Genomic DNA, 14,008 nt, shown 5'->3' on the forward strand with positions numbered 1-14,008 from the left:
TTATGGTCGGGTAGTTTCGCTAATTAAGTTAATTAAATTTTTTTAATGGTTCTGAAGTCACGATCATCCAACATACACGAACGTAAACAAAAACAGGGACCAAAAAAATATCAGGGAAAAAAAATTTTGTAGAGTATGTAGCATTTTTTATAGTCTCAAATCAAAAGAAAAGCGATCTTTGTGCCTACAACTTTTAAATTAGAAAATAAGTTTAATTTTTTTCTTAATGCAAGGCAAACTAAAGTTGTGTAGTTATTTAAGAAACGCTAATATTAGCAATATGGCTTCGAAAAACATATGTTTCTTAAGTTTCGAACTGCAGAGCAAGAAAAAAATCACGATGATAATTATAAGATGCCTGTTGAAAAGAATCACTACTGTAAGTAGCAAGTATTAACGGGCAAAAAAAAATTGGATTTATGATGATATCTTCAAAAAAAGCAATTACTAAATTTGCATTAATAAATTTTTTAATTTAACATATAGAAATAAATAAAATTTAATTTAAAACTGGCCGCATTTCATGCCTATATGTAGATAATTGCGATATAAGCTGCTTTACATATGTTATGATTCCGCGGTTTTTTTCAGTCAATCATTTTTTACACGAGAAATAAGTGAATGAGAATCGATAATCCAAGCACTAAACAGGTTTTCAAAATACTTAACGTGGATAATAAAACATTTGACACTCAGAATTATTCATTTTGTTTATTCATCTTAGCGGAAATTCAGATTTATTTCTAAGGAATCAACATGACAGAGGCGCCTTGACAACATCAGTTTACAAACAAACAGTGTAAAACAAAGAGCTTCCTTTTACTCAAATAACAATTTTCAATTGCTTGATTAATATGCAGATACTAATAAACCCTGATTGTCTAACAAATCGAATAAGCGAACGTATGACGCTCGCTGTGGTATGAATAGCATAGGAGTGAATGTTGAAACTGTCACCGACAACCACGTGATTTGCGCATGCGCGCAGGAAAAACTAAATCAGAACATTTTAGTCGAACTTTGAGAACTCGTGATGGGGACGTTTGAGTGAAACATGTTAATCCTATTCTTCTGTGTTACATATATATTTTAGTTTAGTGTTGTGATGTAAATTAAATATCTTTTATCTTAAAAGCCTCTCCTTTCTGTGAGTAGTGTGTAGATGTACTTAGGAAAAATACTCCCGGATATGCTTTGGAGAAGAAAGAAGATCGAATAAAAAGTAAGTCCTTTTTAACTTTTATATCCTAATAAATTATTATAATTATACAGTGAGAATTGAAGAATTAGAAAACAGAGAATAAATCCAACATTAAAGTTGCATGTGCATTTTGGGACTTAACGATAAGCACAAACGAAAACTAAACGAAATTAAATATACATATAATGGACGAGCAGAAAACTCCAAACTTTTAACTAAAGCTTAATAATGAATTACGACAGAAGCAGTGCTCAACAATGAATACTCACTTTGTGATAGAAAAACCGCACGCAGATAGATCAAAATTCGCCCATGCTTATATTGCGGAAGTAAAGGAGAGAAATGAAGAATCTCTTTAAACTTGTACAGGAGAGTACGTTTCCGCCAAGCACTTACATTTTCTAATAAAAGACGGGGAAAAAAAACATTTTAATTTGATTAGATTACAGTTTTATATTTTAAATGTTCAACCTCTTGATCAACACTGAATAATATTAAAATTTTTCAAAACTGTGATAAAATATTCAAATGCAGTTTTAAATGACCAGCCGCCTTTATATAATCATTAATTCGAATTTTTTCTGCTTTTATTTTAATTTTCGAGTTTTTAAATCATTTTAAAGCCGATTCCATTTAGAAACAAATATATGGTCAGAGTATTTCTAAGAGTTTGTCATTGAAAGAGTTAAGACGATGCATTAGCATTTTGGCAAAGTACTTATTTTAAATCTCTTTAGCTATACATATAATGCCTTGGTACCCATTATTCATTCTTGTACAGATATATAATTACGCATTATAGTAAAATTAACTCATTCTTATTTCTATCTATATATTTAATAATATTATGAACGTAATGTACTTACAAGTTTCCATGGTAATTTAATACCATTAATTAAGATTTCATTAAAATGTGATTTCCTGCTTGCATGCATATTTTCTCCGATCTGGTTAATTACAGTTTCACGAAATTTTAATTATTGTGTAAACATTATATTTGTATAAAATGGCCAATTATTAGGTATTTAACGCATATTATTAAGCTTTTAATATAAGCTTTAGAACTTTAATTAAATTTGAAGCGTTTCGAAATTTCGGTTCGGCACATTTCATTGTCGCTACCAAAATTTTGATGATTATGCAAGCACCATATGATAGTATGCATCATCTGAAATTATGATCTGTTTGAATATATAATTATTCAGACTTGCAAACGTAAAATTATAAATATAGTTTTAAATTTGTTCATTAGTTTTAAGAAAGTAATACGCACTTATAGGATTTAAAATCTTTTGACTGGTTTGGCCGTATATTAACGGCCGAGAATCCTTTTTGTTACGTTCGTAAGAACATACAATAAATACGTGTATTTTGAAATCTGCCCAAGAAATTAAGCCAATATACTGAAAGTAAATCAATTCTGGTATAAAGTACCAAGGTCATTTCGGAATCAAAATAAAAAAACACCTATTTCTCATTGCGGGTTTCGGAAATTTGGGTTTTTTTAGCGAAACACCGTGTCACTCAGAAGATTAATGGTGCCTATATCTAAGATTTCTCAAAATAAAAATTTCCTTTTCGCCCAAATGATTTCTCTAAGCCCAAATGATTTCTCTAAGGTCAGTATATCAATAATTTTTGACTAATTGTATAAACATTATATGCGCATCAAATGACCTAATACTATGCTTTCCACAAAACATTTTAGAAATTCGCTTTAATTTTATGTTAAAAAAAATAATCTATTTTGAGATCTTATAAAACAAATTCTTTTTTAAGAATTATGTTTTGAACCTTCTTAAATTAGGTCGTCTTAATTCACCTAATTTTCATAATTTGGAAAAAAAATATTAGTTAAATTAACGACTTATTTGTTTATAATCCTGCACTGAGTACATATTACAATTTCATATCGATTACTAAGAAGCTATTTTATTCTTATTTGATAGGAAATGCTTTATAGTATGAAGCATTTATAAAATGGAGTAAAGGCAGTGAATACAATACCAGTTATGTAAAAGTACCTATACAAAATTTCATGATCATAAACCACTTAGTAATAAAGGTATTACACTTTAAATTGCGTTATATTTTTGGCATGTTTGAACGCTTTAAATGTACGTGACTCATTAAAAATGAGAAAACTCATTTACATGTCTTTTATGCCTAATAACTAAGGAAATTAATTTGTATTTCAATTTTCTGGATTCCTACTGCAATTGATAGAAGCGCTCCAAACAAACTTGAGAAAAAACGAACGACACACAAGAAAGTTTGTGTGCTTCAGAATAGTTCTCTTTAAGACGTGAAAAGATACCACTATGCTTTGTTGTGTCATGAATTTACTAAAATTATAAAGAGCGCTTTTCATTTATTAGCTTATAGGGGCAATTTGCTGAGAAGGTCTATTAATTAGTTTCGCCATTTTGCGTCGTCCGCTACAAATTGGCGTTTCACTTTGTTGTCACCAAGTATTAGAGCTCTGCATTTTATTTAAAGAAATTAATTAATGAATAATCTGCATGAATGCATGTATGTTTCTCGCACTGTGAAAAAATGACGGTATCTAGAGTCATCAAATTTTGAATAACGTAGTCCTCCATTCAAAAATGGGCATCTAGAAGCCCAAATTTGGAATCTGGAATTTGTTTTATTATCTTTTTCATATTTTATCAAACATTAAAGAATTTTGGATTAGCAAACTCAACGATTTCAAAGCGAGCAATGGCAGCACTGTAGGGAAAAAAATTACCTCTAGGGCCCGAGACTACTGTATTGGAAATTCTAAAAATATGCTCTTTTTAAATATTTTAGGAAATTGTTGTTGAATTGAGTTTTCTGGATTAAGTGCGAAGAACATGATATTTAATAAATAAAGGTAACACACAAAACGTTAGAGAAACACGCCTTTGGACGTAATGTAAAATCAGAGCTTTCAGATTTTATTTTATTTTTTAAATTTTTTATTTTGTTTATTAAAGGTCCATTGTACTGATTAATTACGTCATCAGAGTTATGAACTATGGAACTATATAAATTTAATTCGATTGGAAGTTTCAACCGTAAAAGTTACGAGGCAAATCATATGCATTGACGTAGTTTTAATTGAGTTAAATTTTAGTAATTAATTTTCTTGAGTTCGATTGCTGTTGTAAATTGCACAATTCTATGCGAATATATTTTTGATTTTAAATTTTGCTTTATCAGTGTTAAATTTGCATACAAATTTATCTTTCATGCGTATTTGCTACACTTCACATTTTTAACAAAAATATAATTTTGATGTTAGCAGTATCTGTAGTTAATTAAGTATTTTTTTTCCACTCTTGGTACATGATATTACGCTACCATGACACCATCATCCACGCGACCTGACAGGTGTTGCATTCCATGAAACATAAGGCTTTATGCAATGCATATCATCCATGAAACTTGGAAAATTGCCTTTCCTAATATTAGCATTCGATCTGTATAAGAACTTTAATTTCGCTTTAGAACTAAAATTTTGCACCCTTTAACTAACTGAACAATTTAAAATCACAATCTGCAAGTTTTATTATATCTTTGAATCATTTTGGCAATATTTCTAGCTTATAATGTATTTAATGTGAATGGTTTATACCCAGCTGATAAGTTTTTAAAAGTTTTAACTAATAAAATATATTCTAACTTCATATATTATGCAGCTTAATGCTCAGTAATCGATTGCAATGGGAATTTTAAGCCCCAAATGATCTCCTTCCTTTTCTTCTTTGACTGACAAAATTACAGATTCTATAAGCAAAATTAAATTTAAATACTTATAAGTAAGTTGAAGCATTGTAGAAAGTTAAATAAAGTGCTGTAATTCATTTATATTAAGAATAATTGATTATTATTCTTTCTATCAAAGATAGAATGTCACACATTCCATGTTAAAAGGAAGACAACAGAGAAATTTGAAGAGAATGAATATAAATGATACATCGAATGTGTAAAAATTCTAGAGCAAGCAATTTCCTTTAAAGCATTTTTGAACATTTCTGTCTAAGTTGGAGCTTTCATCTTGCCATTTATGCACACAATCTAGTAATTTCATGTAGATACCCATAATTAAGAACTTTAACTTTTCGTCTTTTATCTAAGCAGACAGCCTTAGTGTGCTCTACGTTAGTCAATTAATCAACTATTATCCATAGGATTTTCATAGAAGCAAATTTCTTGATTGGGAAATATCATAAAAGTATTTTAACTAAGTTGTTTTTTAAAATCAGAATTCCTTAAAGCATTTTCATTAAATAAAAGGATTTTTTTTACAAAAATATATATCGTTCTAACAAATATGAATTATAGCTCCATTAATTGAGTTAGCTCGGCTTTTGTTTAAAAGACTGCTACCAGTTAGCATCTTAATACAGTAGAAAATCAGATAAAATTTTGACATTACAGGACTATAACTGAAGTGTTGTAAAACTATGTTTCTATTTCTTAGGCCTTTATAAATGCATAAGTTAAAGGTACTTCGGTAAATTTATTTCCAAGAGTATCTGGACGCTGGTAAATTTCTAAAATATCGTAATGAATTTCGCATCCATTAAAGACCCTATCTGATGAGAGTTTAATTATGTAGAATGCTAACTGTGAACAATTGTGGCAGAATTAATTATTCTGAAATACAATTATTTAATAATCGGTGGCGTCCAGTATTGCATTTCACAGAAGGAATTTCATTATTTCGTGCTTTGGATTCTAGAGAAATACTTATCACGATATTAAAAAGAGATGATAAAGGGGAACGTTTATGCAAGCATGAGGTAAATTTAATTATTGTCTCTGAAAGCGATATATTGCGCATTTAATTGCTGCTAACTTTACCTGTAGTTGTATATTTAAGATAAATTGTAATTTCTATCGTTAATGGCAAAAAGTATGATGACAGAACCTTGGATGCCAATATATGTCTAGAAACTGCATTATCTGCTGCTGACTAAGATTTCGGATTTTTAAATGCTGATTTTAACAAATCTGAGTAGATCAAACCAAACTTAATAAGGCTCAAAGCATTTTTACATACAATGTAGATAAAAAGTACTTTTATAACGAGATTAACCACTCGATAAAAATATTTGAAATTTAGTAATGCGCTCTAGGTTTACTAAACCGCTTGTTATTTTATTTGTTTATTTGAATACGGTAAAGCAAAAGAGGGGAACGATGTCTTCGTGCTAGAGTTTCTAAGTGGTTTATATTTATGTTAACAGGAGAAACCTTCGAAAATGTCTTTGCAGTCAGCCCTTTGCTGGCATTCGAGCCTGGCTAAATATGCGCGAGCCGAAAGACCTCTCTAAAGGTTGGTGGTAGGGGAAGAGGGGTAAGAGATCCTCAGAAGCACGCCCCTCCGGGGAGCTCTCCTTCAAAACTGGGGGCAGAACTGAGAAAAGTCATACTGTCACCTGTAAGGTGTCCAAAGCTGTTGACAACGACAGGCGCAATCTTGCCTCCATTCTATGACGAATTTCGTTGCCTTGCTCTGATTTCAGACGAGCGAGATTATTCACAACAACAGCAAATCTATTTGACAGTAAAAGATGGATTAAATTTATATTTTATGCAGTTTTCCCAGTAACTGATTATTAAAAGACACCAGAAACAATTTTCTCGTATAATTCGTAATAGACACATGTATTGAGGTAATGAGAAACTAATTCAGAAGGAACTTCTTACCATTAGCCACAGAGATAAGAAAATAATTTTACTCCACTTTTTTTTAAGTAAAATTTTCGCTTTACAAAAAGGCCAAAGCACGCTGAATTATTTCTGAAGTTTATCTTTCAAAATTTCATTTGTTTTCCCTGCAGAATTAATTTTTGTTACGCAGCCTCCTCTTCCCCCAAAATAATAATATTAAATATATAAATATTTAAATGTAACAAATATATAAATCAGTAATGTAAAGTATGAGAGCAGCTTACCAGAATTTTGGAAAAGTGTAAAATGTTAAATCAGCTGGTTACGATAAAGCATGCGAATGAATTTTACTTTATGGAGAACTGTCAAAAAATCGCACGAAAAGAAGAAATCCTAATCATGCACAAGGAGGAACTAGAGTGCAGCAATATACTTACGAAGTAAAGATTCCCTGCTTGACCTAGCACTTTGCAGCACAGTGTGTCCGGTCTGGACAAACCTGAAAATTTCCTTCTGTACGCACAGAAAATTGAATGAAAAAGGATTTATAGGTTACTCTGAACCTTCTTTATTTATAGTAGACGGCAGCTCAACACAAACCAGTCCATATATTTTAGCCATATTTAGTTTTTTAAGAGGCTCATTTTTCAAAGAAATCTTCCAGATTTTTTTAGGGTATAAAAGAAATTGTTTGAAAAGGAGTTTCTATGTTATTTTTGGCTGTATGCTAATCTCCTTATTCTATATTAGTTTTAAATTTATACCTTGAAATCTTGCCTAAAGTCAAACTGCGAACCCTAGGTGTGCCCAGACCGGGCTCACCGATAATCTAGGACAACTGAGAGTCTGTATTCTTTGTTTCTCCGCATCTCATCGGTCAGTTCATTGACAAGAATGCTTGTTTTAGCACTTTTCGAAGCTCTATTCAATCAGTGTGCCACTTTGGGCACAGCCACAGAATTAAAACGATAAGTGATATTTTCACAAAATTTTACTTGTATACTCCTCTAGGCCTAATTAGACTGCCTACTTTTTTTTATCAAAACACCGACTTTAAAAGATAGCGTGCCGGAAAGGGTTAAGACTACAATTTTGGTATGCCGAGACAGGTTTCGCAGCTCTGCTCTACCTGTTGGATATGTAGTGTGCTCGACTAATGAAGAATATATTCGTGTCTGTGAATGACTCAACTTGTTAAAAAGAAAAGCCTAATCGTTAGACCCCTTACGAGTTCTTGAAAAGGCATGAAAATTTCAATATCTTTCTAACATGTGAGCACTTAAATTTCACGACAGTTAATACTTTCGACATAAAGTACCGAATTCTGATACGAGACCCTTGAATTCCCGCTCCAGCGGTTTTCTAAACAAAATATTGGTAGGATTTGGAATAAAGTCATTCTGGTATCACTGCGGGAAACGTTGGTAGTGTTAGTCGAAGTCAATCGCCCCTATGAGTATTAATGCAGCCGTTCTAATAACAAAACGCCTAGACGTGGTGGTATAAAAATAATACAGTATTTATACCGCAATGCAATAGGCTAGCTATAGGTTAGAATGCAAAGTAGTTCCTTCGGTCAACATTATATTCATCCCTTCATCTATTTCAAACATTTTAATTTTAAATGCAGTTAAATGTTAATTTCGAGACTTTTAATGTACATATTGTGTAGAAGTGCTGGGAAAACTTTCAACAATTTATGATACAAGCGGTCATGCACCCATACTGTACAAGAAAAAAAGACGCTTAAAATTGAATTATTTTTTAATTTATACGGCATTTATGAGTTATATTTCTGAGTTTTATAACAAAGGTGATAACTTCATTTAGACCCTGGATATCATTCAGAAACAATAGAATATGAACACTTAACTCTCAAAAGAAAAATTCTATGAGGCATGAAGTTGGGTGATTTCTGTAGACATTACCATGAACCAGCTTTCTCTAGCACATCCAATCCAACTGTCTTGTATCGTTTGCACAAACTAGCATGATATACACAGACACACGTACATTAAGTATATATAATGAATTTTGTCATTTCTTAATATTAAAAACATTGCTGCATATATACATAAGATAACATTCACAAATAGACGTAGCTGAAAACAACAAGACATAATTTATTCTTGAACAGTTAATTCTCGAAGCATATTCTTATTCATACATCGTTATGGGTGCGATATGCACCACACAATTTTATTTAATTTATCCCATCTCTAGACAATGGACAAGAGATTAAAAAAACGTAAAACCAAATTAGGGATAACCCCGTAACACTTCATTTTAATTTGTGTATCTCCACTTCCTGTTCTTAAAGTAGAAAGTGTTTATAATAATTTTTCTGGAGTGCGTCTTTCCAAATTCGTTGGTTTCATGTTTGTTTATGGGATTCTGCAATGCGGATAGCTCTTACCCTGTACAGATCATGATACCTTTTTGACTCTCCCAAGTTTCTGAACGCGTGTTCATTTCGTCCTTTTCCTCTTTTCTCTTGTTCTGTCAGCATGTGCAACTTGCCACGATGTTTCGTTCATTGTCTAAAGATGAAGTAAGTTATGTAGAATTTTGGGGTGCATATAGCAACCATAAGGGCGTGGGAATGAGAACTAAATGTCCAGAAATAAATTACATTTTTTTGGTCTTCAGTCATGTCCGTGTGTGAATGTCATCTTCTAAGCGAAGTTTAGTGTTGAAAGGAGGGGTCGAATTATAATTCAGTGGTCGTTATTGTGGATCTGGGCACCTCGATAGCGGTGGCTGAACTTTTCTCCAGATCAGAATTTGACGCAAATAAGACCGAGAGTAGAATGGTGTTGGATAAAATATGGACGGGGATTCTTCCTAGGAACAGCAAATCTGGGCACATTACTGGTACTTTTTGGTTGTTGAGCTGCATTTGAAGTTGGAAATAATTTCCGTGCTAGGAAATTTTAGCTTTGAAGTGAGCTTATATTTTGTCCAGACAGTAACGTACGAAATTGCTTTGGCAATCGTTATATTAACGATTCAATTTTATCATTTAAATTTAATGTAGAACCAAATTTTAGTTTCAGACGGAAATATTTATCAATATCTGTAATCTGTTGTATGTAACCGAAATAAAATCATCTAATGCAATATTTCCTGAACTACAAAGTAAGTTAAAAATATTTCTTTTAATAAATTCCAATTACGAATTTCGACACATTTTCTGATATAGAATGATAAGGACTCACCTTTTAAAAAATCTGAAAATATAATTAATTTGTCTTTGTCAGAAAGATTCTTTGCAATAAATAGTTTGCAAACCATGTATTGCCGTTCTTTGTATTGCCGTGTACCATTCTTTGCAACCATGTATTGCAAAGAACATAAAATATTTGTCTACAATAATATATGTGGTTGCATCAAATATAAGACAGGTAAATTTATCCTTATCCAAGGAAATACTTCCGGTTTTTTCTTGTGACACTTTTAAAGCTTTAATCTCGTCTACATTTTCATTTTTTTAAAGAATCAGGAAATTTTTTATTCATGGTGATGATAATATAGTTTAAGCATACAAAAACAGATTTAAATTCATTCAATATAAATTCTGAAATAATATTAAAATTATTTAGTAAACTTATAAATTCAAAATTATCTAAAACAAATACTAAAATATTACTCCTTTCACACTTGTCTTTTGTCTCAAATTTCAACACTAATTTTGAAGACTAAAGGTAATCAGTTCAAAACACAACTTTCAATCTTGACGTTGAAAACCAACTTGATTTAATGCATTTAATAATATTCAATTCACGAGAGTAATGCTTTAAATTGATGACGACGAGAAAAATTCCAAGTAAATAAATTTCTTGCGCGACACAGAAGCTTGCATTATAACACCGCATCGCTCACTATTTCGACAGCACTTCTTCCTCTTTAAAGTGAATTAATTAGCTTTGTTCTGCAGTTGTAATGCCCCATTTCATTTCACTCTTAAAACTTTTGAACTTGCAGACACTTTTCCATTGGACCATTAGAGTTTCATCCGCCAGGTAAAAATCTCATTGTGCCGGCTGATGGTTATTGACGGAGAGCGGAGACACCTAATGTCTAACATAGGTAAGGTAAACCGGTGGATGTCCCAGTCTCGCTTCTATCCAGAGCAATGCCTCCCAAAAAACTGTAAACAAGTCCGTAACTTCTTCATGATTAGAAGATAACTGCACAGATACATAAGATGACATTTACAGATAGATATGACTGAAGATAATAAAATATAATTTATTTCTGGACACTTAATTCCTTATGTATATTCTCATTTACACATCATTATAGGTGCGATATACACCCCACAATTTTATATAACTTATCACATTGTTAGGCAATGAACTATACGGCAAAGCGAGTGACACGTGCTGACGGAGCGAGAGGAAATCGGCAGAGACAGACGTGCATACGCATTCAAAAACATAGGAGTCAAACAGGTATCTTGATTTGCGACCGGATAAGAGCTATCCCCATTGAAGCATTACATACGCAAGCATGAAACCGATTAATCTGAAAAGAGGTAATCGAGAAAAATGATTATACAAGATATGTAATTTTAAAGCAGAAAGGGAAGATGCACAAATTAAAATGAAGATTTCAGATAAATATGAGTAAGCTGAACGTCTTTTCGCTTGTTTTGTTGGTAGAGGAAGAGGAGTAGGAAATTATCCTATGTATTCCTCCGGTATGCTCTTTCTCAGAAATTGTAGCGGAGTTGCTAAGTTATAGGCTTAGAACTATACCTATATAACAAATGTTAAAATTCATGTTCCGCCCTCTTCCACCTGCCCCTGTTTCGTCTACATGAACATCATTCTTATAATCCTTTCATGATTTATATAACAATCTAATGAATATTTTCTGCTCATTTGTAAACTTCTGGTTCCAACACATATCGCCTCTTTTGATAAACCATTTTTAATAAGATTGCTATTATTTTTATTGCATTAATTTGAAATTTATAATTTATTTTTGCTAAATATTTTTTTTAAATTTAGTAGGGATTTATGATCGGGTATTTTAATAAACGAAATAGCAGAACGAAAGGAAGGAGTTTAATTTTTATACAGTGTAGTGTAATTACAGTGTTTTAGTGTTAAACAAGCCATTCAAATAGCTACTGTACAATATCAATTATTGGTATTTCACAGCTACCAAGAATTACAGTCACATCTAATTAGAGCTGAGCAATTTTAGTTTAGGTCTCCATCCAGGGTACTACATACAGGTATGCTTGAAAATATATAGGTGGTAATGTATCATTAAGTTTTCATTCTATATCACAGTAAAGTATTTTATTAAATTGTGTAGCCCATATTTCATCCTAACAAGTAGCAGATTAATTCTAATCAGAGTTATGCTCCTGTCAAATAGTTACTTATATTTATATGTCCTACCGAATGTTCTAAAATGTAAGGATGTTTCTATATATGAGGGGGTCTGATTTTTAGTAAAACATTTTAATTATAAATTCACAAATTATACGTGTTTGATTTCTAAGCACTGCACAGTAAAAATGTCGTTCAAATTAGCAAAGAAATGTATGTTTATGTTTAAATAAATACTTTTTTTATATCTTGTATATTCCATTTATCCAAAAATACTAAAATTTATAAATTACATCAAAATCAACATGCAATCAGAGTTTAAATTTTTAATGCTACCTTGAGTTTTACTTAATTTTAAATAGCAAATGTATGTTCTTCATGCAGCAAAATATGCCTCATTGATTACTCTACTTTATCACTTGCGATAACTTTGCCAACCGGTGGAAATTATTCACAACTATTCCTTTGAATCACTCACCGAAGCCACTAGGTAATGCTACATTGACGCATTTTAAGAATCTCAGCGGATTCCATATTTTTATATACATGAACGTGTTTCTGTTGATTTTCATTCCAGCCGCAGGTCGACATGTCCCAAACCACATACTCTTTAATTCAAACTCTAACTGGTATACGTGCAAATCGCTACCTACATTCAAAAGTTCAAACTTTTAATGGCCACCTTCACGTATCCCTTCTCCTACTCAGAGGAGGGATGTTAGGATGTATGCAGAGGGGTATTCTAACTGCAGCTTGTTCGTAGTCAATAATTCAAATCCAGCCTTCATTATGCATGCGCAATATGTGCCAGTAAGGAAGGGGTTAGCAGCTCGGCGTCACTCGGAAGCAAAATCTCGACCCTCATGCTTGAAGTGCAGAGTCGGTTAAGTGGTTCTAGAGGCTTTATATTTAGAAACGAAGGTTAGTACCGAGAGTTGCAAAGTTTACTCTCGCCCACATGGGTTCGATTGAATGAAATATGCGATGACAGTTTCGCTTTGGAGATTGGATAGTGTTTGCATTTAGAGGTGTTTGTATTCCGAGCGACCAATCTAAAAGAGGTCGTGACGAGAAAGTGCTAAAGTTAAATCTATAAATATGAGAGTTTTAGCTCATGTATTCTTTATGACTTATGATGAATAAATTAAACAACTAACGCTTGCTATGAGAGTTACTACCTATATTTTACAAACAACCTTCGGTTGCAGTATTTAATAGTTGCACAGTTACACTCCCTGCAGTGTAATCCGAACTATGATTTTTATGGTCAAGTTACAAAGCAACAGTCTCATATAGCATAAACTAACTGTAAGTAATGCAAAAATTAAATTAAACGCATCGTGTCTTATTAATATCATTATATCTGATATTAATTATTTCTGCACATCGTTTTAAAAAATTAATCAGATGCAAGAAGATTAAGCATAATAATTATACGTTAATTACAAGAAAATAAAAATGAAAATTTGTTTTCGAATAAAATTATGTTTTCAAGTAATAATTACTTGACAACATCTTACTTTAAAATGCAACCACCAGTAACCAAATGAATAAGATCGTTCAACACTGGTCTCTCGACTCGGTTCAAATTCCGGGAAACATCTAGGTAGATGAATTGTCATTGTTCCGACAATGTGGGAAACAAACATTTTCTCTAAAATGTGCTCTACGAAAGATCTCAGTCATAGCACACAATCCTCAGACAGTGAGCTCTGTCTTAATGTATTAACCAATTAACAAATCCTCACTGAAACGCTGGATTTAAAATCAGAATAAAATCTGCGTTTTAAGAACA

General features: G+C 32.0%; 1 protein-coding gene across 1 annotated transcript in view; it reads left to right on the top strand.

The window, feature by feature from the left end:
* The first annotated feature begins 1,035 nt into the window (after positions 1-1,035).
* The window catches only part of LOC118184964 (5-hydroxytryptamine receptor 4-like), a 91,666-nt gene continuing 78,693 nt past the window's right edge, over positions 1,036-14,008 (top strand). The window contains exon 1 of the mRNA XM_035354724.2: positions 1,036-1,222. The gene's annotated coding sequence lies outside the window, so the exon portion shown is untranslated. The remainder of the gene's footprint in view (positions 1,223-14,008) is intronic.

Source organism: Stegodyphus dumicola, chromosome 8 (assembly GCF_044657685.1).
Source record: "Stegodyphus dumicola isolate Sdum_Otavi_A_Nest chromosome 8, ASM4465768v1".
Classification (NCBI taxonomy): domain Eukaryota; kingdom Metazoa; phylum Arthropoda; class Arachnida; order Araneae; family Eresidae; genus Stegodyphus; species Stegodyphus dumicola.